The sequence below is a fragment of the Myotis yumanensis genome, unplaced genomic scaffold (assembly GCF_028538775.1).
Source record: "Myotis yumanensis isolate MYYU_CA2020_CCGP unplaced genomic scaffold, mMyoYum1.0.hap1 SCAF_11, whole genome shotgun sequence".
NCBI classification, from domain to species: domain Eukaryota; kingdom Metazoa; phylum Chordata; class Mammalia; order Chiroptera; family Vespertilionidae; genus Myotis; species Myotis yumanensis.
The window spans coordinates 26,201,023-26,227,445 of record NW_027223762.1 but is presented as its reverse complement, the minus strand read 5'-3'; the positions used below and the strand labels follow the sequence as shown (position 1 = coordinate 26,227,445).

At 40.2% G+C, this 26,423-nt stretch overlaps 1 protein-coding gene across 1 annotated transcript in view; it reads left to right on the top strand.

The window, feature by feature from the left end:
- FSHR (follicle stimulating hormone receptor) overlaps nucleotides 1–26,423 on the top strand; it is a 131,147-nt gene that overhangs the window by 31,260 nt on the left and 73,464 nt on the right. The gene's annotated exons all lie outside the window — the stretch shown is intronic.

The window sequence follows — 26,423 nt, the reverse complement described above, 5'->3', positions numbered from 1 at the left end:
TTTTCACCCTAACACTTAACCCAAATTACAATGATCACTCTACTAGATTGCATAGTCTTTATGTATCAGGACCATGCCAATCTGTTCTCTCTCTTCTCACAAAGCTGGAATCATGTCTGGCACATAGAAGGTGCTCAACACATATGCTCTTTGACTTTGGTGTGAGCTAATAATAAATATCAGGGATTGTGATGTCCCACATGTATGAAGTGTTGGGTCTAGTGAGGTCCATCCAACTGTAACAATCTCTCTCTGTTCTCATCCCTACAGATGTTCTGGTTGGATCCTGTGGTCAAGTCTTTCTATCTTCCCTCTTCCTATAACTAAGGGGTTCTCCACTCACCACTTCGGGGTTTCAGGGAGCCAGCTGCTGTCCTTGTACATCCTGTTCCCTAGAACTGGTCTTAGGATTATTCTCTAAGGAGAGGAATGAGGCCAAACGAACTTTTCAACCAAATGACTTAAACCAAATTCTAGTACTTTGTATTTTAGCATTAGGTAATAATACTTTTTTCCGTACCTTCTTACCTTTTACAGATAAGGTAGCTTATATCCCCTCATGTCACATTGTCTTTACCACACTCAAAGGCTTGAACCATCATTGCAGCAGTATTCAGCTCTGAGCCTAATATGTTATTAACTAGGGGCCCAGTGCATAAATTTGTGCACCTTGAAAGGAACTATAGGCTGCGAGGCTGCGGTGGACATAGGGACGGGTCTCAGCCCATCCTCCATGCGCTCACCCGGCCCCTCCCGCCGTAGCCCCTGGTCCCCTGTCTACTGGCAGCCTCGCTCTCACCACCTTTACTCCCACTCACTGACAGCACCGGCCCCACTCACATCCGCTTATGGTGTGGAGCTATTGGTGCCAGGGCTGTCAGCAGGTGTGAGCGGCACTGCTGCCCCGATCACTCCTCAGGAGCAGGGATAGATGGAGAAGCCCTCAGAGGCGATCGGGGCTGGCAGCCACCACTTGCACCCGCTAGCAGCAGCACTGAGCAATCAGACTGATGCAGGGCACTGGCAGCGGTGCAAGCAGCGGTTTCGGTGTCAGCTGTGGGTGCAAGCAAGGCCATTCCTGGCAGCAGGTGTGAGAGGCAGCTGCCAGCCCTGATCACCCCTCAGGAGCAGGGGGAGGTGGAGAAGCCCTGAGGGGCGATCGGGGTTGGCACCAGGCACTGGCAGCAGGTGCGAGCGGCAGCTCCAGCACCAGCATCGGGTGCAAGCGGGGCTGGAGCCAGCATCAGGTGTGAGCACTGGGCAGGACTGCGGTGTGCGGGAGCAAAGTATTTTCAGTAACCACCAGAGGCTCGCCCCAATGACAGCGACCAGCACCCCACCTTGGTCTGGCACCGCTGCTCACCTGCTACACCATCCCACTGCAGCCAACGCCCACCATGTTTCACGTGCGCCCCCTGGTGGTCAGCACACATCATAGTGACCGGTTGTTCGGTTGTTCTGCTGTTCAATCTATTTGCACATTAGGGTTTTATATATGTAGATGCTCCCTCCACCTACGATTTCTTCTTTTATTTGAATTCAGGTTGCCTCAGTCTTCCCAAGGCAGAGTGAGAGAGAAACCATCTAAACTTCTTCTTCAATAATATAAAAGTATTGTGATTGTTCCCATTATCTTGATGATATTTTCTAAGATATTTTCACATGTATTGCCCATTTTGAGGACCATGGTAGGCCTATAGGCTTCTTACTCTCATTATTTTTCTTAACTGTGGCAACAGAGACTTAGAAGCAGTAACTCACGCACCCAAGGTCACACAGCTGTTAAGTATTTCAGATACAGATTGAACGGGGGACTCCAAGTTAATGTGCAGACCTTCTCACTGTGCTTCCCCAAAGGCACAACTGTAGTTTATCCACAAAGGAAAATCTAGCCCGCTGGCTCTGACACCTTATATTAAAGCGATGCATTAAGAGAATATTGTCTTGGTCAAGAATAAATGTAAGAGTCCACAGGGGCTTCCCAGGACGCAGAATTAATTGTTCCCTAATTGCCTTATTTAACATTTAGATAACACTCAGCTCTGTGATCTGAGATGCAGCAAAGCTTAGGTGCAGGTGGCTACACTGGCGATGGGGTGGTGCTGGGACTCCAAAGTTATTCATCCACACAGTGGACTCTGTGTCACCCTCTGGTAACCACAGAGGGAAGTAGAAGGATGAGTTTGCTGGAGAGCAGGTCTGTAGCGAGAGAGGCACGGGAGCATAACCATCCTGCTGAGGGGACAGCGGTATGATCTGAGTCTGGGGAAATGTGCTTTTGACTGACACTGCCTTTCTCTCTAAGCCTTAACTGTTCCATCTTCTGAATGGGAGTAATAAGTTCCTTTGAAACAACTCACAGGTCACTTGAGTATGACAGGAGATAATGGGTGTGAGATAACTAAGGCTCTTTGTATGTAATCAAGGCAAAGGCAGAATTTGCTGCCAACAAGTCTGGCATCTCTGTCGGAGCCGGTGTATCTGGGCTCCAAACCTCCTTCAGTACATTCTGGGGTCCCTTTCTGCTCAGTTTTAGTTCAGAAACCACTTCCACAAAATGTCACTGTCGCAATAGGAAACCAGAAGCCAGGTCTCTAATAGAACAATTCAATTCCATTAAAAATAGTTATTCTTGGGATGGGGGTAGATAAACAAACTCACGTTCTTACAGGCTCTCCTTAGTTATCCTTGACTTAAAGGGGAAAAATGCATTTGGGCCAAGGGAAAACAAAAAAAGCCTTGAATGTTTTTTTATTTAAATCTCCTCTCCTAACCTGCTGAGCTAACATCAGCTCTCTCCCTGTCTGTGTAAATCCACAGCTTCCCAGAACATAAGGTGGAGATGTTGCTGGATGAACTGTTTTCATACATAATCATCCTTTTAAAATCCACGCCGAGGAGACAAGAACTCATGGGAGCTGAGAATATAGCTTTCTTGGGCTTAGCCTCTCACCCCAGCACCAACCAGATTTGTAGAGCCACATAAGGCCATCTGCACAGTTTCCCAACCAGTGTTTTGCCAGCAGGATAAGCAATGTGTTACAATGCCTTGGCCCTGTCAGGCAGAACTGGCTCTGGGAGCTATGAGCCTCACACATCTGGAGGCATTGGCATCTCCTAAAGGTCACCGGTAGCTAAGGCTGGTGGTAAAGGGCACTCTTCCCACAGCGTATCCATTTTCACGTTTTAGGTCACAGCTCCCAGAGCACTGTCCTGTCTCCCTGGGATCCTTCCTGTTGCTCAAACATGGTCTATCAGCTGACCCTTTCCTTTCCCTTCCCTTTCATAGTCCTGTGGGCTTTTCTTCTTCCTCTTCTGCCCCACCCTGCCCCAAATGCTTTCTCCCAAAAAGACATTTGGGATTTGTCTCAGCAATAAAAGTTTTCAAGACTGGATCTCATTTTGCCTTAATGCATCATTCAATATACAGCATGACCAGCTCATCTAAATATCTTGATGCAACTTAAAAATCTAAATAAAGCATTGTTCACAACAACAGCATCCAATGCTCTCTTGTATATGTCACCCAGTAGTCTGCTACTTCTGCTTGAAGATTTCTCCATCTATCAGTGTATCTTTATATGTCTAGAATTCTGTTATAAGGTTTTAAAAAATATTCAGAAATGTGCAAAAAGTAACATAATAACCCCAGTGTCTCAAGACTCAGCTTCACCAATTATCAATAAATCGCCAATCTTGTTTCATCTATGTCCACCACCTTCTCAAAAACCTCCTCACTGTGTTATTTTAAAGAAAATCCAAGACATAATCATCTCATTGATAAATATATTCAAATGAATTTTACCAGAAAAAAAGTGACATTTCTCTTAGTCAACCTCACCTTCTTATCACAATACATATACATTATCCTGAAGCCCCTTGGTCATATCTATTTAAAGTTTTGTGAGCAGAAATGTAATTATTAGAATGGGATTTTTCTCTTTGCTGAACTTGAGGACTTCAATTACAAGAAGCTCACACACATAACCAAGGCCTTAATCTTGCTTTCCATGGGAAGTAACACTTTAGGTGAAAAGAATATGTAGGGGATTCTAGTTGCTACCCTATCACTTGGAAGCTGAGTATCCTTGTGTCAACTGCCTTTCCTCGGTTTCCTCTTCTATAATTTAGGGGGAAATTGCCTTCCCCCACTTGCTTCACCAAGATGTTGGGAGAATCCCATGGGCTGATCCATGTGGAATCATTTTGTAAAGAGGACGGACTGTTTCAGTGTAAAAAGTAATTACTAAGTAGAAAAAAAAATAGATGCATTGCAGAATGCATACGGAATATGGAGATTTCCCGGCCAACTGTCCTGTTGTGCTTCCTGGCGCCCCCATGAAAGCTCCTTATGGTCATGGGCTGGGAGGCAAGGAGAGCAGTAGCTGCAGGGTGTCTGTGGGAGAGGCTTCCTCATACATGATCCCAATCAATAAACCTGCCATCCTGGGCAATGACAGCTGCCTCCTCCACTGTCGGGGCGCTCAGACACAAAAGCCACCAGAAAATGATATTTTTCACCTTCTTTTGAGACCTGAACAGAGGAACAAATCACTGTCTCTTTCCCCTTGGAGAGAAGAGAAATCGTCTAATAATACTTTCCCCAGCCGACCAGAGAAACAGAGTAACCAGCTGAGCTGCACACTGAGGATTATTCTTTCAGCAAAAACTATGATCAGTCTGCATTCAAAGACCAAAAGCAAAAACACCTGAGGAGAAGAATGGACAGTGGATTAAAACAAAACTTGTCCTCGCCAATTTTCCTCACAGGACCAGCTGAAAAAGAACAGGAGGCAGAGGAGGCACTGGGAAGGAAGGAAATGATGGTTGGTTGTACAATGGCCCTGTGTCTGTCAAAGAAGGTTCTGGGGCTACCATCTCTCCTACATTCAGAACATGGGCTCTCACGCGCATCATAATGTTTCAATGAGGACAAGATGGCGACAACTAATTAAGTCAAAAACAAGTCCCAGGGGGGGTCTGCCCACAGTCAAGTTACATAGCCAAAGGCATGTGTGAAGCAAGACTCAGGAGTCCCCCCTTTTTTATGTAAAGGAATCACTGTGTATTCATAATCATTGTGTGTTCATAAAGCTAAGTGCTATAACAAACAACCTTGACAAATCACAGTGGCTTACATGACAAAAATTTTTATCTCCTTCCAGCCAAGTCCCTGGCTGGGTAGCTCGTCCACTGATTCCATCGCCAGAATTCCAAACAGCCCACCATGTTGCAAGGGGGCTGGAAATGTTGTCTCTGGCTGGGCAGCGATCTCCAGTCCAAACGTCCGCACGGTGGGAGGGTAGCACAAGAAGGAACTCAGACATAACCTGGTATGGTTGGAAACTGTACGAATTTTTTAAATGTGGGGAGGCGGAATTGACTGATAGGCATTTGCAATCACCTGCTCTATGCAAAGTTCTATACCACCTGTTGTAAGGAAGACAGAGAAAATAGAACCCACGATCCTTGAGGGGCTTAAAACCCAATGATGGTGCCAAAGATGCAATCAGCTAAAAATTAACTATTATGTTGAACCTCTGCCTATTCCATTTTTCTTGAATTGTGTCAGCTAATTTACTTTTATGGAATATTAGTGAAAGTCATATATCTACCTAGAAATAAATGATTTACAAGACAAGTACTCTTCACAGAAGAGTTCTATTGAGGAATTTAATGAGCAGAGGCAATCTATTAAGTGATAATGAATCAGCATTAGGGCCAGATGGCTTATGTTCAAATCGTGAGTCTGTCACTTCCCAAAATATATCTGCTCTGTGCCTCAGTTTTCTCACCTATGAAATGAGAATGGAGACTGTTCCTACACTACAGTTATTGAAAGAATAAGCTGAGTTATAAAGGTAAAGCACATAGAACCATGCCTGGCAGGGAGTGAGCATTAAGTTACTGTTGGCTATTATTACTTGGCAATGATGTATTAAATATAAAGGGTGCAGACCACATGTAAACATGAAGTCTTGAGTGACTCAGTGTGCAAACCATCAACATCCAAATCTTGCTCTCAAATGTACCTTCCTGGCCTACTCTTGTTGTGACTTCAGGCACTTCCCCTGGGCCGGCCACCTTGATGGCCCTGCTCCCCTAGACTGCTTATTTTTCTTACTCCTCAACTCTGGTCCCACCTAAACAGCCTTGTCTTAATTTCCTAGAAGAAGTGGAAATTTTTTAATCATTATTGAAGGACTAGAGGCCCGGTGCACAAAATTTGTGCATGGGGGGTAGGGGGCACTGGCACCCGCCTTGGCTGGTCTGGGGCCTGCAGGCAGCTCCTGCATTTAGCATCTTCCCCCTGGTGGTCAGTGCGTATCATAGCGACCGTCGTTCTGCCGTTCAGTTGATTGCATATTAGGCTTTTATTATATAGGATATCATATCTTTTTTCTAATTTGAAATTTAATTTTCTTAATGTGGCAGAGTTGCTTTACATCTTCCCTTCGTGTGGAAAGAAAGCAATTTCTGAGGGATTACAGAGGGCTGCTTAGAAGTGATATTGAGCTGTGCCGGGTGTGACCAGTGCAGGATGCTTTCCATGGCAGGTGGTTTTCTCTTTATTTGACCAGCTCTCATACCCCAAACTGCAGTTGCCCTATTTCCCCTCCTTTTCCCAACTTTTCTAACTGTCCATTTGGTTCTAACTGTCCATTTGGCACATATTAGGTTATAAATATTTCTGGAATGGATGTGTGAATGACCCTTCAATGCTCCATATACACTGAGTGGCCAGATTATTATGACCGGCCAGATTATTATGATCACCCCATCAGTACTTCGTTGGGCCACCTTTTGCCTTCAGTACTGCAGTGATTCTTCTTGGCATTGACTCCACGAGATGTTGAAAGGTGATGCGAGGAATCTGACACCATGCCTGATGAATAGCACTGTCCAGTTCTGTGAGATTTGATGGTTGTGCAACCAGCTGCCTGATGGCTCTTTTAACTTCGTCCCACAAATGCTCAATTGGATTTGAGATCTGGTGATTGTGGGGGCCACTTAAGCAAGGTAAAGTCTCCCTCATGGTCTTGAAACCACTCCTGCACAATATGAGCACCATGCCATGGCACATTGTCTTGTTGGAAGAAGCCATCTCCACTGGGATATGCCATCAACATGATAGGATGAACTTGATCAGCAATGATACTTAGGTATGTTGTATTATTCAGACGTTGTTCCACATGAATTAAAGGGCCCAAATCATGTCAGGAAAACATGCCCCAAACCATAACACTGCCCCCACCAGCTTGAAGGGTTGTACTCATGCATGTGGGGTGCATGCTTTCATGCTGTTTCCGCCAGATTCTCACTCTGCCATCTGCATGATGCAACTAGAAATGTGATTCATCAGACCACATGATTTTTTCCAATGCTCGACTGTCTAATCCTTGTGTTTCTGTGTGAATTGGAGAAGGTTTATCTTGGTAACTGCAGACAGCAAAGGTGTTTGAACAGGCCTTCGGCTTCCATATCCCATACGATGTAGTGTATGGCTAATTTGCCTACAAACGTCAGGTGGTCATAATAATCTGGCCACTCAGTATATAGTTAGTTATCTAAACTTTTGTCCCTTTTAACTTTCTCTGGAGTATATCCCCTCATCACAGTTACCTTCACCTTAGGCCAGAACTTGCCCTTCCATTCCAGCTCACTCTCAATGTTCTCAAAAGCAGACCCAAATTACTCTCCCTCTGCAGTATGCCTCACTCTGTTTTGCTTTCATTTCTGAAACCCTCCATACCCAGCTGTTACATGATAGATTCTTGGCATAGAATTATAGATGGAACATAGTCAACACTTAATGAGCCTCCCCAGCCCTCTGCCTACTTTATAACTAGATCTCAAGATGCCAACATTCTAAGCTAGGTTTGGTTTACACGTATAGACCAAAGCAAGGGCTAAGGAGACAAAAGGCATGTGAGAGTTGGAAGGTAAATACACTCAAATATTGATATGTACTGATGTGTCCAGGTAAGGATTGTGTACTCAACATGTATCTCAATATGCATTTCAAAGCCACGGTGGGAGAAAAGAAAGGGATCCATCTTTGTAGTCAGAAATGCCTTCCCTGAAACTCATCTCTTCTGCTGAATAATTGTGTAAACTTGGTAAAGTCACCTTGCCTCTCTCAACCCCAATTTCAGTGGATAGCTGTTCTTGCTTTGTGGGGTTATCAAGAGAACTACAAAGTAGGTATGTAAAGCCCCCCACCCCCATATACCAGTAGTTCTTGCCGCATAGTACATTTCCAATAAAAGACAGTGATTGTTAAGAATTTTTTGATTAACCATTGTCAATCAGGTTTCTCTTGTACAATCATAGCTGGAGCAATTATTGTTCAATATGTACTCATTGAACAGCTATTATTTTCAAGACACCAGATGAATAAAATACAGTGCCTTTCCTTCTGGGGCTACTTATGATAGACCACACATACTCCAGGAAGATGTGCAATGACACATTTACACCAAGGAGTCAATGACTGCATCAGAGATGTCTGGAGAGCCAGGATTGAAGCATGAGGGAAAAAGAGAGAGCGTTCTTGTGGTTGGCTCAAGAATAGGGATGCGGGTGCATAGGGAAGAATGAAAACAAGGGAAGACAAGATTCAATGATAAAAGCCAATTTTATCATTTGGCTGGGGGCTGATCCTACCATTCAGGCCTAGACACTCATAAAGGGAGATGGGTAGGGAGAGAGCCTTATCTTCACATCCTTGAAATCTCTAACAACCACATGGTATTTAGTAGTTACCAAAAATGGCTTCATTTGACCTTCCTAATAACTTAGTCAGAAGGCAGAGCAGATGATCATATACCCACTTTACAGAAAAGAAAACTGAGGTCTGGGTGGATTAACTGATTTGCTTAAGGCCATGCAGTTCACTTTCGAGGTAAGGTCTAGCTTTGCTGAATGACAGAAGGAGGGGGTACCCTCAGCTTGCCACGAACCGCTTCTAAGTCAGCATTCAACTCTCATTTCCACTTGGAAGAACTTACCATCCCCACAAGGTGAATTAAGGTCAGTACATCCAGACGTATCTGAGCTTTGTTTATCTGACTGGTGACCTTGAGTCCTGCAGCTCCCAGCTGGATGGCAGGGGTGCATAGCTTACAAAGACAGAGGTGCTTTGTTCTGAAAGACTAAGTGTATCAGTGTTGAGATTGAGATGGGACATTTGGGGAGTGAGAACCAACAGACACATTGATGAGAGTTAGTTTGCAGAGCCTGGTCTTTCTGAAGAAGCAGAAACTTCAACTGTTTTTCTCAATTAAATCTTTTCCACTTAGTTTTTCTTCTCAGCTTCCTGACTTTTGAAATGTAATTGCCAACTTCTGCTTTTAAGCACAGAAGGGGAGGCATTTGGTCTTCTAATGCATGAAGTGACCTTAAGTAAGCTTTCTTGGGACCATAGTGTTTTCACTGAACTTAGGAAAGAGGTCTCACTCCCCCCGAGCCCCCCACATCCCTGGCCCCCCACACACATACACCACAACACCACCACCACCACCACCACCACCACCACCATCACCACCACCACCACCACCACCAAGGAAACTACCCTTGCTCTTTCAGTGCAGGCTGACCTTTTTTGCTCTTTAAGACCATTCCTGATATTCAGATAAACCAAATTACCTTGGTTAAACTACACTCAATCTTTAAGTATTGTGTTATGTTTCTTTGAGAAGCATCAAGTGTGACTGGCCCCAAATGCTCATCCCTTGCAATTACCCTGTCCAGGATTGATGGCTTGAACCCTTTCCCCCAAAGTCTTAGTATCTATTAATTTTTTTACTCAAAACAAATATTTCTATCTATTACCTGGATTCACTGAACTTTACTTCTGAAGTCTCCACTGCCAAATCCTTTTCACCCTCCACATGCCCCACATAGTTTTGGAGATCTGTTCTCCTATCTACTCCATCTTCCTCCTCCCCCTGCCACACACCCAGAGGAGCTTCGGGCATCTCAGGGCCAGGCAGGGCTGGACCAGCTAGATTGCCTGGGTGGGTGGGTGGGATGACTGCATCCTTCTCTATCTGCCCTATTCCTTCCAAAAAGAAAGAGCCATGTGAAGCAACTGAGTCTTCACATTCATGGCATCCTCCAGTCCCTTATCATACTATCCCACTGGCCCTTGGGAACAAAATATATCTCTCTAAAAACTGTTTTTCCCTTATTAACTCTGTAAATCAACTTGCTTCTATCAAAATTACAGATTGACTAGAATGCAAAGAACAGAAACATTTCTCTTTCTTAGCGTTCCCTTCTATGTAAAAGAAAAATCTTGATGGATATGAAAGAGAATGGAAGCAGAATGGCTCTCAGAGCAACTTTCCAAGGTGAATTATTATAAACTCTGGCTAAACAAAAGCACCGCCATGTTTCTACCCTTACCCTTCTTCACAAAGAATTCTGGCTCTGGGGGCCTCTCCATAGCACAACTGGTTCCTACTCAATACAAAGCAAGTCTCTGTCTGTACTGCAGGGAAATGGCAACAGTCAACCAGAAGGTCAAGGTGTGCCTGTTCGTCTGACCAGCCTTCTGGGATGCTGGAGAAATGCAATTTGCCAGCTTCAAGGACCATCCCGTTCTCTGAGGGGTCACTGGGGTCAGGGTCAGCATTTTGCAAAGATTAAATCTACTTTAATCTTCCTCCATGTGAGGGTTTGCTACATAATGACCTTTTCTATTGTCAAAAGAAAACTCAGAGAGCTTTATTGATATTAATATTTTATTAAGCAAGAAACAAACTGTTCACACACAGGGATAATTCAAACCTGTGAATGGTATGACTCTCAGAGGGAGGATGCTACAGGATGGCTTACAAAGTGAAAATGAAGACACTGATTAACCTTTACAATGATTGGTTAATACAATGAGGGTTTCAAGACAGCAGGGGATTGGTTAAAACTGATTATCTTATATCATTTTAGGAAGATGACTTCAGTTTCACTTATGATTTATCAAAAGCACTTACAAGAAATAACCTAAGTTAAGTCTCTCTTACATTCATGAAATGTGCTAGATTAAGTTTCACTTATGTGGTTTAACTGTTTTTTTTCTGTTAAAGGGATCATCAAGCCTGGTCTCATTTTATTTTATTTTAACACTAGAGGCTCAGTGCACAACATTCTTGCACTGGGGAGGGGGGGTTCCCTCAGCCCAGCCTGCGCCCTCTCACAGTCTGGGACCCCCCGGGGGATATCCAGCTGCCGGCTTCTAAGCCAGCAGTAGGACATCCCCCAAGGGGTCCTTAGCACCATCGCTGTGCTCGCCAGCCATGAGCCTGGCTTCTGGCTGAGTGGTGCTCCCCTTGTGGGAGCACACTGACCACCAGGGGGCAGCTCCTGCATTGAGCATCTGTCCCCTGGTGGTCAATGCACATCATAGCAACCGGTAGTTCCACTGTTTGGTTGATTTGCATATTAGCCTTTTATTATATAGAACTATTCTCTCTGGCATGATCACTGATATTGTCATCTCCCCCAAACATTTACAAACTGAAATCACAATGGTAATGGTGAATTCCTTCTGTGTCACTCAAATCACAGTAAAAGGGAAGAAAATATAGCTGTTGGTGTCCTCTACTTGCCCTGCTGTAAGTTGATCTCTTTTTATTCCAAATTTCATCCAAAGCAAGGAATGGTATGGGCTTTCTTATGTCTGATCTGCCACATCATGAGAAAGAAACCCTGGACCTTATGTAGATTACTACTAGTAGTGGCCCGGTGCACCGATTCGTGCACATTAAAAGGAAATTAATTAAAAGGTGGTGGGAGGGGCGGGACTGGGCAAGATGAGCAGGACACACCCTGGAGCCAATCTCCCATGGTCCCTCCCCAGCCGGCCACACCTGGCGCAGCACTGGGGCTCAAAGGGCATCTGCAGAGTGAGCGGGGTCCCTATGGCAGGTGGGGTCCCTCGGCCTGGCCTGTGGGGATCAGGCTGAAACCAGCAGTCTGACATCCCCTGAGGGAGCCCAGAGTGCGAGAGGGCACTCTGCAAAGTTGCTGTTGCTTGGCAGCTCCTGTGTTGAGCATCTGCCCCTGGTGGTCAGTGCATGTCATACCTACCGGCCAGCTGGGGAGGGACCATGGGAGATTGGTCGGTTGGTCAGACGGTTGCTTAGCCTTATATATATATAAATTATTTCATTAATATCCAGAGTCACTGGCGTAGAGATTTCTGCTACCCACCCCCCCAACTCTACTTTCACCCTCACTTAACAAGACAGGAGCAGGGCCTCTCTGCTGATGAGCCACCCATTAGAGGTAGACCACCAGTTCTGTGGGGACGCCATCTCACAATGTGCCCTCTGCTCTGAGATGTTACCTTCAACCTATGACGAGCTGAGATATTAGGCACTACCTACGATGAGTGCTGAGGTCCACGTCTAGTCAGAGGGGCTGCAAGTTTTCAGCTTTGGAAAAGGTGGGCAGAAGGGGGCCTTTATGGTCCTACCTGAAGCAGGCCTTCCTTTGTTTCTAAATCTTGTCTTGCAACCAATTTGTGAGAGATTTGCCCATCCTATTTTTTGATGTGAGGCTGGGTTGATTTATGATCCTTTAATTTCTGTAGGAAAAAGAACCTGACAAATTATTAGAAGAGCCATGCCAACATTTCAGTATCAGCCCTTTCCTAGAAATCCTCAATGGTTCACATGTCTTCCTGAGTCAGGAACCAAACCAGCAACCTTCTGATGCATGGGACGACACCCAACCAACTGAGTCACACTGGCCAGGACTGCTGCATTGTTTGAATTTAAAATATTAAAGCAGTCTTGCATTCTTGGGATATATACCACTTGCTCATTGTATGTAATTCTTATTATATGTTGCTGGATTTGATTTGTAGTATGTTGCTAAAGATTTTTATGTCTGTTCATGAGGGATATTAGACCACAGCTTTCTTCTTTTGCACTATCCATATCTAGTTTTTGCTATATGAATTTTAGGATCAGCTTGTCATGATGCAAGGTCAACAAGTAAAAATTATTTTTACTTCAAATTGACAATGAACAATGAGAAAGCAAAAATAAAATCCAATACTATTTGCAATGGCTCAAAAAGTTTTAAAATACTTAGGTATAAATCCATAAAATAGAAACAAAATTTATATCCTGTAAGCTACAAATGCTGATGAAAGAAATCAAAAGAAGGCCTAAATAAATGATGAGATATACTATATTGTATTTATAATTGGAAAATGTAATACATTTAAAATGTCAATTCTCCCCAAATTGATCTATAAGTTAACACAATTCCAATCAAAATCACAGCAGGATTTTTTTGTAGTTACAGATTAGAGCTTGTTCTGACATTTACATGAAAAGGCAAAGAAATTAAAATAACCAAAATAAATTTGAAAAAGAATTCACATTATCCAGTTTTAAGATTTACTATACTACTACAGTAATCAAGAAAAATATGGCATTGGCAAAGAGATAGACACATAGATTAATGAAACAGAATAAAGAGTCCAGAAATAGATCCACACGATTATGGCTAACTGATTTTTTACAAAAGTGCAAAAGCAACTCAATGGAAAATAATCATCTTTAAACAAATAGTGTTGGCGCATATGCAAAAATGAAAAAGAGAGAGAGAAAGAACCTTGACCTAAACTTCACACTTTTATTAAAAAATTAACCCAAACCCAATATGGATCATAAATCTAAATGTGCAACATAAAATTATAAAATTATGAGAAGAAAACATTGGAGAAAATTTCTATGACCTGGAGTTAGGCAGAGTTTTTAGAAATGACATTAAAGAAACAATTGATAAATTGGACTTTATCAAAATTAAAAACTTTTGCTCCATGTAAAATACTGTTAAGAGAGTAAAGACAAACTACAAATTGGGAGAAAATCTTTTTAAGCCACATATCTAAGAAGGATATGTATCCAGAGCTCTCAGAACTCAACAGAAAGAAAGCAACAACAAAAAAGTCAGGGTAAAGACTTAGACATTTCACCGAAGAAGATATAAGGATGACAAATAAGCACATGAAGATATGCTCAACATCAGTAGCCATTAAGAATATAATTAAGCCCTAACTGGCTTGGCTCAGTGGATAGAGCGTCGGCCTGCAGACTGAAGGGTCCCAGGTTCGATTCCGGGCAAGGGCATGTACCTTGGTTGCGGGCACATCTCCAGTGGGGAGTGTGCAGGAGGCAGCTGATCGATGTTTCTCTCTCATCGATGTTTCTAACTCTCTGTCCCTCTCCCTTCCTCTCTGTAAAAAATCAATAAAATATATTAAAAAAAGAATATAATTAAAACCTCAATGTGATAAAACTGTACACCTATTAGGATAGCCAAAAACAACAACAAAACAAAACTGATACTACCAAGTGCTGACAAGGATGCAGTGCACCTGAATTCTCATATACAGTTAGAGAGAATGCAAAATGGTAAAGCTGTTTTGGAAAACAATTTGGCAGGTACTTATAACCCTCTGATTTCAGTACTAAGTATTTACCCTAAAAAAAATGAAAAGAAACATTCACACAAAAACCTGCGTATCAGTGTTTATTGTAGCCCTATTCAAAATTACCCCAAAGTGAAACAACCCAAATATCTTACAATGGGTGAATGAGTAAACTGTAGTGTATTCTATACAATAAATTACTACTCAACAACAGGAAAGAAAAAGCTATTGGCCTACACAACAAAATAGATAAATCTCAAGTGAACTATACTGACTGAAAAAAGCCAGTCTCAAAGGTTATATATTGTGTAATACCATTTATATAACATTTTGGAAAGGCAGAATTACAGCAACAGAACACAGATCAGTGGTTACCAGGGCTTAAAATTGGGCGGGTCAGTGTGATTTCAAAGTTGTGGCATAGGGAATTTTATGGTGATGACACTGTTCTGTATCCCAATTGTGGTGGTAGGGGTTACATGAATCTATGCATGTGCTAAACTCATAGAACTCATAGAATTGTATACACACACACACACACACTCAATTTTATTGTATGTTAGTTCTAAAAGATACACTTTATTACACTGCATTGAGAACTAAAAGTGAAGTTGTGTGATAAACAACTTTGAACTATGGCTGTACATAATAGGTCCTCACTAAATGTTAGTTCATTTTCCCCACTCTTTCTTCCTCTTAGCCAAGGTCAAGCCCCTGTCCAGTGACCAGTGCCCCTACAAGCTAGAATCTGTGTGTTTTGCATAGTTCAGAGCTAGAAAAGCCTGGCCGAGACTGTGCAGATCTGCACCCCACCACCTGCGACTCGGCTCCTCACCACCACGTTTTAGTCTAAAATTAGTGTAAAGGCCCTGTTTAACAGGAACATCTATTGCTTCAACCAATGAGTGTTTTCAAAACAGAAAATGTCAAAAGTCAAGATACAGGTTTTATTTTTAGAGTAACATGAAATGTATCTCCATGTTCTGGAAATTGGAGACAAGCTCTCTGTTAAATGCAAGGTATCAATACTATTCTATCATTCCCGCAAAGCTGCACTTTGCCACACACCATTACTCTAGGCATTATCATTTATAAATTTCAGCATTTGTAATGAAGGGTCCCTGTATTTCTATTGACCATTGCTATTTATATCTACCAATTAAATATTGTAGACAATTGCTTTGTTTCTATAACATGTGAACTATTTATTCAGAATCTGCTCTGGGTTAGAAGTTAGTATCTAGAGAAGCACAATGTGAGCTTAATATTATTTTATGTTCTTTTGATGCAAAGCATAGGTATTTATCTTGATTTTTGGTGAAATCTCTAGTTCTTATTAAAAAAAACACACAATGCTAAATAATGCTTTCTTGTCATCCCCACAGAGGAAATTAAATTTTTCAGGGATTTTTCCCTGTCAAAATACATGTTGCTCTTAAAGATTAGGTATAGATATCATCAGGTTATTGCCTTGAAGATTAAATAATTCATTCTTCAAAACCCTATATTAAATAACATATTTATTATCTTGGGAGTGAATTTAGATATAGGATTGCATTCTGAGCACCGTCCTGTTCCTTTTTCTCTGAATCTATTTTAAATGGTTCTATGCATTTGTTCTTGTCTCTAACAGAGTTCATTTGAACATTCAACATTTGCATTTTACACAGTCAGTAAAAGATAATTATTCAAGGCATATGCTTTCTGATTAAACGTGTGGAGCTTCTAAATAGAAAACGGAAATTAGTTTTAAGTGCATTACGAAATACTTAAATTTATCTTTGGTGCATGGTGCAGTGATCAGCTTTTCCTGTGGTGTTCCTGTGTTTCATTTTCACTGACTGTCATAGTCAGCCAGACCCCATAGATTCTAGAAGGAAGTGTATCCCTGGTTAATCCTCTCACATCTTAGCAAAAGCAGCTCTAAACTGACCTTTATGTGACAGTCGCCTTTTATTATTGCATCTTGAGCTAAATGCTGTCAATAAATATCACAGTAAAATCGGGTTGACATTAACTGAGAGGACCAAAAGAACTGCTTTAGAGGCATAATATGTTTGCCATTGTATCAGATGCTGTCTGAGACCCTGGTGAATCATTAAAGTGGAATCCTGTTTATTCACTCTGACAGAATAAGAGTAAGGGCAGCCCTCCTTCCATCACCATTTATCCCCCTTACAACCTCTTTACCTCCCCATCCCTCTTTGGCTCTGTAATCACCATACTGTTGTCTGTCTATGAAGTTTTTTGTTTTGTTTAATCCCTTCACCTTTTTCACGCAGCCCCCTACCTCCTCCCCTCTGACAGCTGTCAGTCTGTTCTCTGTATCTATTAAGTCTGTTTCTATTATGTTTGTTAGTTTATTTTGTTTTTTAGATGGAAGGAGATTTGGCTTGGCCTGGTGCTGCCCACTTGCTAGCCCTGTCCCCCGCTTCTGCCGTCAGTCGCCTCCCTCTGTGGGGCGACCAGTGGGACGATTGAGGACCCCCCACTCTCATGGCCTTGGCTGGCCTGGCACCGCCCACTCACCAGCCTCGCCCCCTGCTGCTGCCACCTATTGGGGCCTGCCTGTGAGCTGGGGACAGCTCCTGCATTGAGTGTCTGCCCCCTGGTGGTCAGTGCACATCATAGCGACTGGTTGTTCCACTGGTTATTTTGCTGTTCAGTCAATTTGCATATTAGGGTTTTATATAGATAGATTCCATATACTCAGAAGATAGTACACAGACCTGTAGGATTTTAGTACATATATAACACAAGCCATTTATTAATGGTTAGGGTGTGGCTAGTTTGAATTTAGTCACAGGAAGTAATAGAACATTTCACTGAAAAGGAAGTGGAGGTAGATTATGGAGTGCCTCAAATGGAAGACAAATGAGTTAAGACTTCTAAAGGCAATGGTGAGCAATTGAAGAGGCCTATTTATGTCTTTTTTTTTTTCTTTTGCCTTGTCTTACTTTTGAGTAGGAGAGTGTCAAGGCAAGCAGTGTTAGGAAGAGCACTCTGATCATGGTAGATGAGACAGACTGGACAATAGAGACCAGAAGAGGAGGATCTGCTAGCAAGTTATAACCAAGGCTGCAGACATGAGGGAATGAGATCTGGCCTGGGTGGTGGCAGAGGGATGGAGAGGAAAGGGTAGGCTCAAGTGATTTTGACCTTTACTAGAGAAAAAGAAGGGCTAACTATTATTCAGTAATCCCTTAAGATGGTTTTCATTCTGTGGTGAGCACTCAACATAAAATTATCTCTTTTGCTTTAAACAGAATATGACTGAAATGGGAGAGCACTTGAAGAGGATTCTACTATATAACACATTGTAAAGTTTATCTGATAGGACCTTAGAGATCATCTGGTCCAACCTCCTCACTCCACAGATGGGGCTTGACTTTTCCCAATCACTTACATACCTAGTAGCAGAGCCAGCATAGAGCCCAGATTTCTAATTTTTTACCCTGGTGATCTTTCCTCTTCACTATGTTGCTTCTTCATGCTGAGCTTTTATATAAATGGGTTATAAATCAGGTATCAGATTCAGGTCAGAAGATGAATGTGAACAGGTGATAAAATGAATGTGAATAAGTGACATGATGTGGTATAGAGAGTAATTCCAGAGCCACTCAGTGCAAACAAGGGATGGGGGAGTCGGGAATGAAAGCCTCCACAACCTTGATATAAAGGTTGTACAAAGGAAGAGATAAAGTCAGCAGTGATATACAGTTAGCATTAGTGCCTACATTGCTTTCCTCAGCCCAGGACAGATGTTGAGATAAGGGGACATAACTGGAAATAAAAGGAAAGCAGATTCAAAAGAGCTATTAGAAAGCCCTGTTCCCTGGAAGATGATAAAAGTGAGGAATCGCCACTCTGGAAAGGTTGTGGAGGGGAAATCGTGGAGGCTCAGGGCACAGTGAGATGTCATTGGAGCTGGGCTCTGAGTGGCACCTGCCTCATGAGTTTCTCTCTTGTAAACATAAACTTTCCCTCCTAAATGAAACATCCTGGCATTATAAGTTGACGCAATAGCTTGTGCCAGTGTCTACATAGAACAGATTATCCAAAAATTTAGTTGAGTAGATGGTCTAATGGAAACAACATCTACACAATTGGACCACCCCTCTCTAGCCATTCTGGTAGCAGGTAGACAATCCATGTGGCTGAGCTCCTGACTTGCAAATGTTTCCGGAAATCCTAAACGATGCCAAAAGGTAAAGCCAAATTACCCTCCCTGTTCTAAATTCCTCAACAGCCCATGTAATAAGAACTAAATAACAGGGGAGAAAATAGGCATACGAATGCTTGCCATGCCTTTCCTTCCATTCATTCTCCCATTATGTTCATAATACTTTTTCTCTCAGAGACAAAGCATTACAAAGGGTGACCAACTCAGAAATCATAGCACACTGATCAAGATGGATTTAGTAGGGTAGAGCAAGCAAATCACTTGCTTTACTACCACTGCCAGGCAAGCCTACTCTGTTGACGCATTTTCCCCCACCCCAGATGAAATATGGGGCAGGCATAACTGTTCCAGACTCATAAATGTAATGAAAGGCCACTGTTATCTATTATTAAATGTCCACTCTCCTCTGATTTAAAACTTCCCTATTCCACTGCTTGGGCCTGCTTCGGACTCAAAAATCTACAACTGGTAAGGAAGGAACAGTTTCTTCTCTCGTTCTTATTCCACCTCCTTCCCCAGTTGCTGCTGACTCTGGCCTCACCTGGGTTGGGCCCAGGAAGGAGAGAGACTAGAGGTAAAGGCACTGGAGGGAACGCTGCTGGTACAGTGGCCCTCTGGCTTTGGGACCCTCTGGTGTGACGCATGGGCTCCTCGGGATTCCTCACACTGAGACCTCCACCTGTACTCCCCGGAGATTGATTCCCCTGCCCCGGGCTTCTAGCAGTCCACTCCCCACAAGCTCTCTTTGGGGTCAGTTCATTATCAAAATAAGTCCATTTTCCTCAGGCTAAGCAGTCCAGCTCTCTTCTGCAAGGTCCAGATTTGGCTCCTGGGAAACCCACACCTTTGTCTATGGAAAAACAGCTCTCACCTAAAGCAGCTGGCCACTTCTGACCTTTAGAGGTCAGCCTCGTCATGTTTCAGTCTCTATATCTCCCCAAATTGCAAGAAATGCGTGTCAACCCCTTTAATTTGTTCTCCTAATACCTCCCACATTTGGCTTACGGTGAGGGACAAGTGCCCACCCCACACCATGGAAGAGGGGAGACAAAGAACATTGACACGTCTGTCCCTCAAGGGAGACTTCGCAACCACCAACGCATCCTTGGCATTTGTGTATACAGCCTAAATGTGTGCTAACGGGCGAATGCTAACTACACTCACATTAAAGTAAGGAACACATCTGTTTAATTGTTCTAAACAGTTAAGACCCATGCCAAAATGTGGAAAACTTTTGTTTTTAAGTTTAATTTCAAGTCAAATTGTATATAGAAGCCACCTCTTCCTACCTTGGTACCTCTTTCCTGCTATTCCCTGCCCCACAGGCTTCAAGACCCATGTATAACAACAAGAAAAATGCAAACAATTGGATGTCCAAATGATTTTGACAGTAGGTAGTCATCTGCTGGGTCATGGTAAATAGCCAAATCAAGTTATTTAAAATCTTTATTTTTTTCTGGATGATTTACTTATTTAGTTCAATCCACCTATTTGGATAGTTTTCATACACACATTTCCAGGAAGTTGATTAGGGTGAGTTTGACCTAAAAGTGTGAAGCTCAAAAAACTCTTGGCATTTTGAGGTCAGGAAGATGATCAATTTCTTTTTTGCATATCTTTTGCCAAGCTGTTCTCACTCTAATTTTTAAACTTGTGTGAAATTCAAAGACCACAGAGCCCAGTGTCATTTACACTTGGGCCATCATAAAAAGGCAGCTTTCTCAGAAAGAATATTGGCTGTTTGCCAGGTGGCCAGAAGCTTTTTATGGGATTTTTAAAACTATTCTCCTTTAAGCCAAAAAGGGAAATTGAATTTGGCCAAGGGTGAATGGACTGCCCAAGATATGAACTGCTTCTAACAGACACATTCAAGGGATCCTAAAGCTTCCCAATTTCAGGAAAGAAACAGTAACTCCCACCCACCTCATTTACCAGGGAAGAGATATTAAGTAACTTGCAATAGTAAACAAAACATTTATTTTCACAGCCAGCTTGATAAGTTGTACATTTTTTACAGAAATCGCCCAGGCACTTTATCCCACCTTCCCCAGTGGAGTAAAGGTGCCATCTGACAAGAAGGGTATGAAGCCACTTCTAAATAGCTCGCTCTCTCTCTCTTTCTCTCTCTCTCTCTCTGTTTAAAAAGAAACAAATAAATAAGTGATGCTTGGGATATGGCCTGGTGAGAATTTCAATCTTGAGAAATTAATTATGAAATATTTCAAGCACAAAGTATATAGAATAATAAAAAGTAGAAAATACTATAGATATAGTTGTTTACCACTCTTTTTCTTCCTGCCACGGAGGTGAGCACTATGATGATTTTGGTGTAGAATTTTCCTTTCCATAAATATATATGCATCACTACACATGTTTTAATATATAAGCTTTATTATTATGCTGTTACAGTGAGGCCAACAGATCAGAAGGCTAATGCTACTGAAAGATAGTTTGTTACACTCACAGATCTAAGAGAAGAGTGCATACCACGCCAAGGAGGGGTACATGGGGAAGCACCAGGGTCAGTCAGGAAGCAGAGGGAGCCACAGGAAAACATGGCAGGAGTCATTATTTTGGCCTCCATTTAAATGAACAGAAAAAAAAAGAGGGAAAACAAGTTTAGAATTGGCTAGTTTGAATAATTTCAGCAGACTATGGGGTGTAGGGACTCTCCTATAGGGGTGATTGGGACAGAGGAATAGTGGCCCAGAGAGTAAGGGCTCCAGAAGGTAGGTGGCAGGGCATGCAGAGTTCAGATTGGCTGTTTTGCAGATGAAAGGCACCCTCACAGGCCAATCGTGAGCCAACTCTAAGAATTAGCCCTGGGAGGAAGAGTTCCTCCAAAGACACAAAGCCCCAAGGTATCAAAACATTAAAATACAGAATAAAAAGATGACTCGTGCAAAACAATATACTGTTTTATGTGGCAGGTTGTTAACCTTTATAAAAATCATATCATTCTGTACATATTGTATACATCTCACCAAACTTTTTTCTCTCTCAACATTATGCTTTGGGAATTTATCCACATTGCTGCATGCAGCTCGACTCAGTTCATTCCTCTTCATCGCTTTATAATTTGGCATTGTGTCAGTTTATTACTACTTATTCATTTGCTTATTCATCAGTAATTGTTTCCAGTTTTTTTACTATTACAAATGATGTTGCAGTGATTAATCTTTTACCTGCCTCCAGATGCACATATGGCAGAGACATGGAAATAACTGGGTCCAAGAGCATTTGTACCTTCAGTTTTAATACATATTGCCAAACGGCTATTCAGAGTACATGTAGCAGTTTACCTTTCCATCAAGAGTATAGAAAATGTCCCCTTGTTCCTCTACCTCTGCAGTATTGTTATTATGAAGTTTTCCTTTTAATGTTTGCCAGTGAGATGGCATGTAATGGCATCTAATTAATGTTTAAATTTACATTCTCCTGGTTACTAGTGAATTTGAGCATCTTTTCATATGTTTATTGGACATTTGCATTTTCTCTTATGTAAATTGACTGTTCACATCTTTTGCCAATTTTCTACAGGGTTGTATGTATATTTGTGTTGTTACTTTGTAAAGTTCCGGGTGATAACACTTTTTTAGTTGTATGTGTTGTAAATATCTTTCCCAAGTCTATATCTCATCTTATCAATTACTTCATGTATCTTTGCTTTACAGAAAATTTAAGTTTAATATAGTCAAGTGTATTGGAAATTTTCTTTCCAATTTTGGTGTGCAGTTTTTTGTGTCTTTTTAAACACAGTCTTCTAAACAGAATATTGTATTTTATTTAAAAGTTTTAATGTTTTGCTTTTTCCCATTTAGATCTGTAGTAAACCTAGAAGGGAGATTTTTAATGTGGTAACAAAGAAGGATCTTATGTTATTTTTCCACTAGGATAAACAATAGTATCCCTTATTGATTAGTCCATATTTTTCTCCATTGATTTTTAATGCTACCTGGTCATTTGCCATTTCCTATCTTTTATAGTCTATTTCTGTGTTATTTATTTTCTTCCATTGATCTATTTCTTAATCCTGTCATTACCACAGCATCTTAATCACTATAACTTCATAAAAATCATATTACCTCACCTATAATTTCCCCAATATTGTTTTACTACTTCAAAATTGTTTGGGCTATTCTTCCATCTGAATATCCATCAGCTAGTCAATTTCTATGCACACATATCAAAAAACAAAAAATATTGGGCCTTAGATGGGTCTTGCATTTAATTTATGTATTAATATTGATTAAAATAGATATCTTCACAATATTGAGACTTCCCATTTAGAATGTGCTATTTTTGTTTGTTCAGGGCTTTTCTTAATGCCTTTAAATTAAATATTTGATTATGCTTGCTCCATAAATTACTGTCTTGTTTTCTTAATGTCTTATTGTATAAGTTTTGTGGTTATTGTAACTGATAAACTTTAAAATATTAAAAGAATGCAAATTATTTTGTGTACTAATTATAAAGCCAGATACTTTACTAGACTTTCTTATTAGTTCTAATAATAATCTTAGATTATTTTAAGAATAAAGTTTCTTTGTTGTACAGACAATCATGTTACCTATAAGTAATGACAGTTTTAAAATAAAAAATCCTAGCCGAAACAGGTTTGGCTCAGTGGATAGAGCGTCGGCCTGCGGACTGAAAGGTCCCGGGTTTGATTCTGGTCAAGGGCATGTACCTAGGTTGCGGGCACATCCCCAGTGGGGAGTGTGCAGGAGGCAGCTGATCAATGTTTCTCTCTCATCGATGTTTCTAGCTCTCTATCTCTCTCCCTTCCTCTCTGTCAAAAATCATTAAAATATATTTTAAAAAAATAAAATAAAAAATCCTAACATATATTTTTCTTCTTTTACTGTGTAGACAAGATATCTAGCACAACATTAAAGAAATATGTAATGGCATACATCCCTGCCTCATTCCTAATTTTAATGGAATGTGTCTAATATTTCACCATTGAGTATATTTATTGTAACGGTTGATAGACTTAATTCTTTAACAGATTAAGAACACTCCCCCTTCTCCTTATCTGTCAAAAGTTTTTATCATGAATGGGTTTTTGTTTTTATCAAATACATTTTCTGTGACTCTTAAGAAAATCATGTGGCTTTTCTCTCTTAATTCCTGATATGTGGAAATTTTCTTTAATACAGTTTTCTGATATTTAACAACCCTTGAATTCTTGGACAAACCGAAACTGGTGATGATGTGTTATTTGTTACCTCTATTGGATATATATTGGCACTATATTATTTCAGATTTTTCTATTTATATTAATAAGTGAGATTGACTTAACTATTTTCATTCTTTTGTTGTCTGTCTGGCTTTGTTACTGATGTTACACCAGCCACATAAAATGGGTTGGAGAGTATTTTCTTTTGCTAGTCTCTGGAATAGTTTGTGTAAGATTGAGATTTTCTATTATTTTAAAGAGGTAGAATTTACTTTTTAAATCAGATGATGCTGACCTTGTTTTATGCTGGGTAGCTTTTAAACCACCAACCCAATTTGTTAATGTTTATAGATCTATTAAATTTTTCTATATCTTCTTGAGTCAGTTTTGGTTAAATATGTATTTCTAAGAAAATTATCCATATTGTCTGATTTTTTCAAATCTAATGTTATAAAATTGTTCCTAGGTTTCTCTCATTTAAAACCCATTATACTGGTAGTTAAGTGTCACATTTCATGTTTCTCACTGTTTTATTGTTGTTATTTTCTTGCTTAAAGTTAACATGTTTTTATTCTATTAATCTTTCCAAAGAATTAGCTTTTTATTTTGTTGATACACTTCATTGTTTTTAATTAATTTCTACTCTTATCTTGATTATTTTTTCTCTTCACTTTCTTTAGATTTCTTCTCTCAAGGCATACTTAAACTTTGCACTGTGCTTTAAGTTAATCTGTTAGATTCATTTACTTTATTTCTAAAATGAAAATTCACTAAGAATAAAGTTCCTTTTTTCTTTTGCCTTTACTAATGTTATTTTTAAAAAATTTGCACACACATTTTATTTTAATTAATTATAGTTAAATTAATAAAGACATAACAAATTAATTATCAGAAAGTTTCTGGTTAAAGCCTTCCATGATAGGTCGGGTTTGCAACTTTAAGTGATAAACTGTTTTCTTTAAGAAACATTCAAGTAATGTTACTTTTTTATAACAATCATTTTTAATGTTAGATTTCTAAATCAAGAGTCCTTGAAACTATTGTAATAAAATTTTCAATATTACAAGAAAGTTTCTTTACCCATCTTAGCATAAATTTATGTAGAAACTTAACCTTATAATTGTGAAATACCACGTTTAGTATAGATTGAACTTAAACTCTATGTATCAAATTAAGTTTAGCTGAGTGTTTATCTTCTCAAAACATTTTTATCAACAGTTTGTCATTTAATCAATTTTCTTATTAAACTGCTTTTGAGTTTGCACCTTAAGTTCTGGCCATAAATGGAATAAATACATAATGGATTTATAATTTTCTGTCTCCAGGATTCTGCTGTTCTTTCACTAGTTTCCTATGGAAGTGTAGCTCATTAATTTTCCATCTTTTTCCTTTTTCTGGTATAATAGAACTACAAATTTCTCTATAAGTAACAGTTAAGCTACAACCCATAAGTTTTATATGTTGCATTTTAATTAAATTCCAAGTAATTCCTAATTTTTACTGTAATTTCTCCTTTGACCCTTATCATTTAAATGGATGTTTATTTTGTTTTGGTTTAGGTTTTCCCATTGGGTGCACATGTGTTGGGGTGGGGAGGGGGGAGTTCATTTTATTTTCTTGTTGATTTCAAAGTAATTAAATTGCATCATTGTCAAAAAAGTGATTTGTTTGATACCAATTTGTTTGTGACCTAGTTCTTAGTCAATATCCTGTTAGTATTTCTTATTAAGTAGGTAAGTTTTCCAATGATTATGAAAACCCACCTATTCAATAAGGAGCACTAATTTCTTTGTTCAGTATTCCTTCTTGCTTTTTGTTCTTCCCCACTGAATTAATTTTTCTTATTTATAAAAGAAGTCTTTTGCTAAAACTTTGTGGTTGTGGCTAATTAAATTTTTCTAACTGTGTCTTTAGCATCACATTTGAAAATAAACATTTTGTGATATAGTACTCTAAATTGGCAATTATTTTCTCTAATAAGTCTGAAGATATGTTTACAAGTTTTCTAATTTTTAATTTGATGATGATATATCTTTTACTCTCTGTTTGCATTTAAAATATTTTTATTGTCTACAGTTTTAACTAATAGATATCTGGCAGTGGATTTATTTTTGTTCCTGTCCTGGGCTTTGTTGAGATTTCTGAATCTGAGGATTTATGTCTTTTATAAATTATGAAAAATTTCCAGATTATATTTCATTGAAAATTGTCATCCATCTTCTGTACCTTTCTTTCTAAAATGCATGAGAGAGAGAGAATGCACAGACAGATGAAAGAAATGGATCTTTGCATCCCTCTTCCATGTTTCATCTCATGTACCAGTTTTCTATCAAAACACAAATCCTTTGTCTAAAAAGTCCAGAAAAACTGCCCTTCCCCTACACTTTGGCTTCAGTTTACCCTCTTAGTATTCTGCTTTGTATTCATTGCTCAGGTTTTCAGTTGGACCCCTGGAGATTTCTCATATATTCTTGCAAGCTCAGCTATGCATTTAGAACAATATTTTTTTATATGTTACATAAGAAATCTAGGCTATTTTTAGTGGAAATACCTTCAATTTATCTAGTTTAAAGCCTTTCAGGAAATGGAAATCAAGACTTTCCATCTTC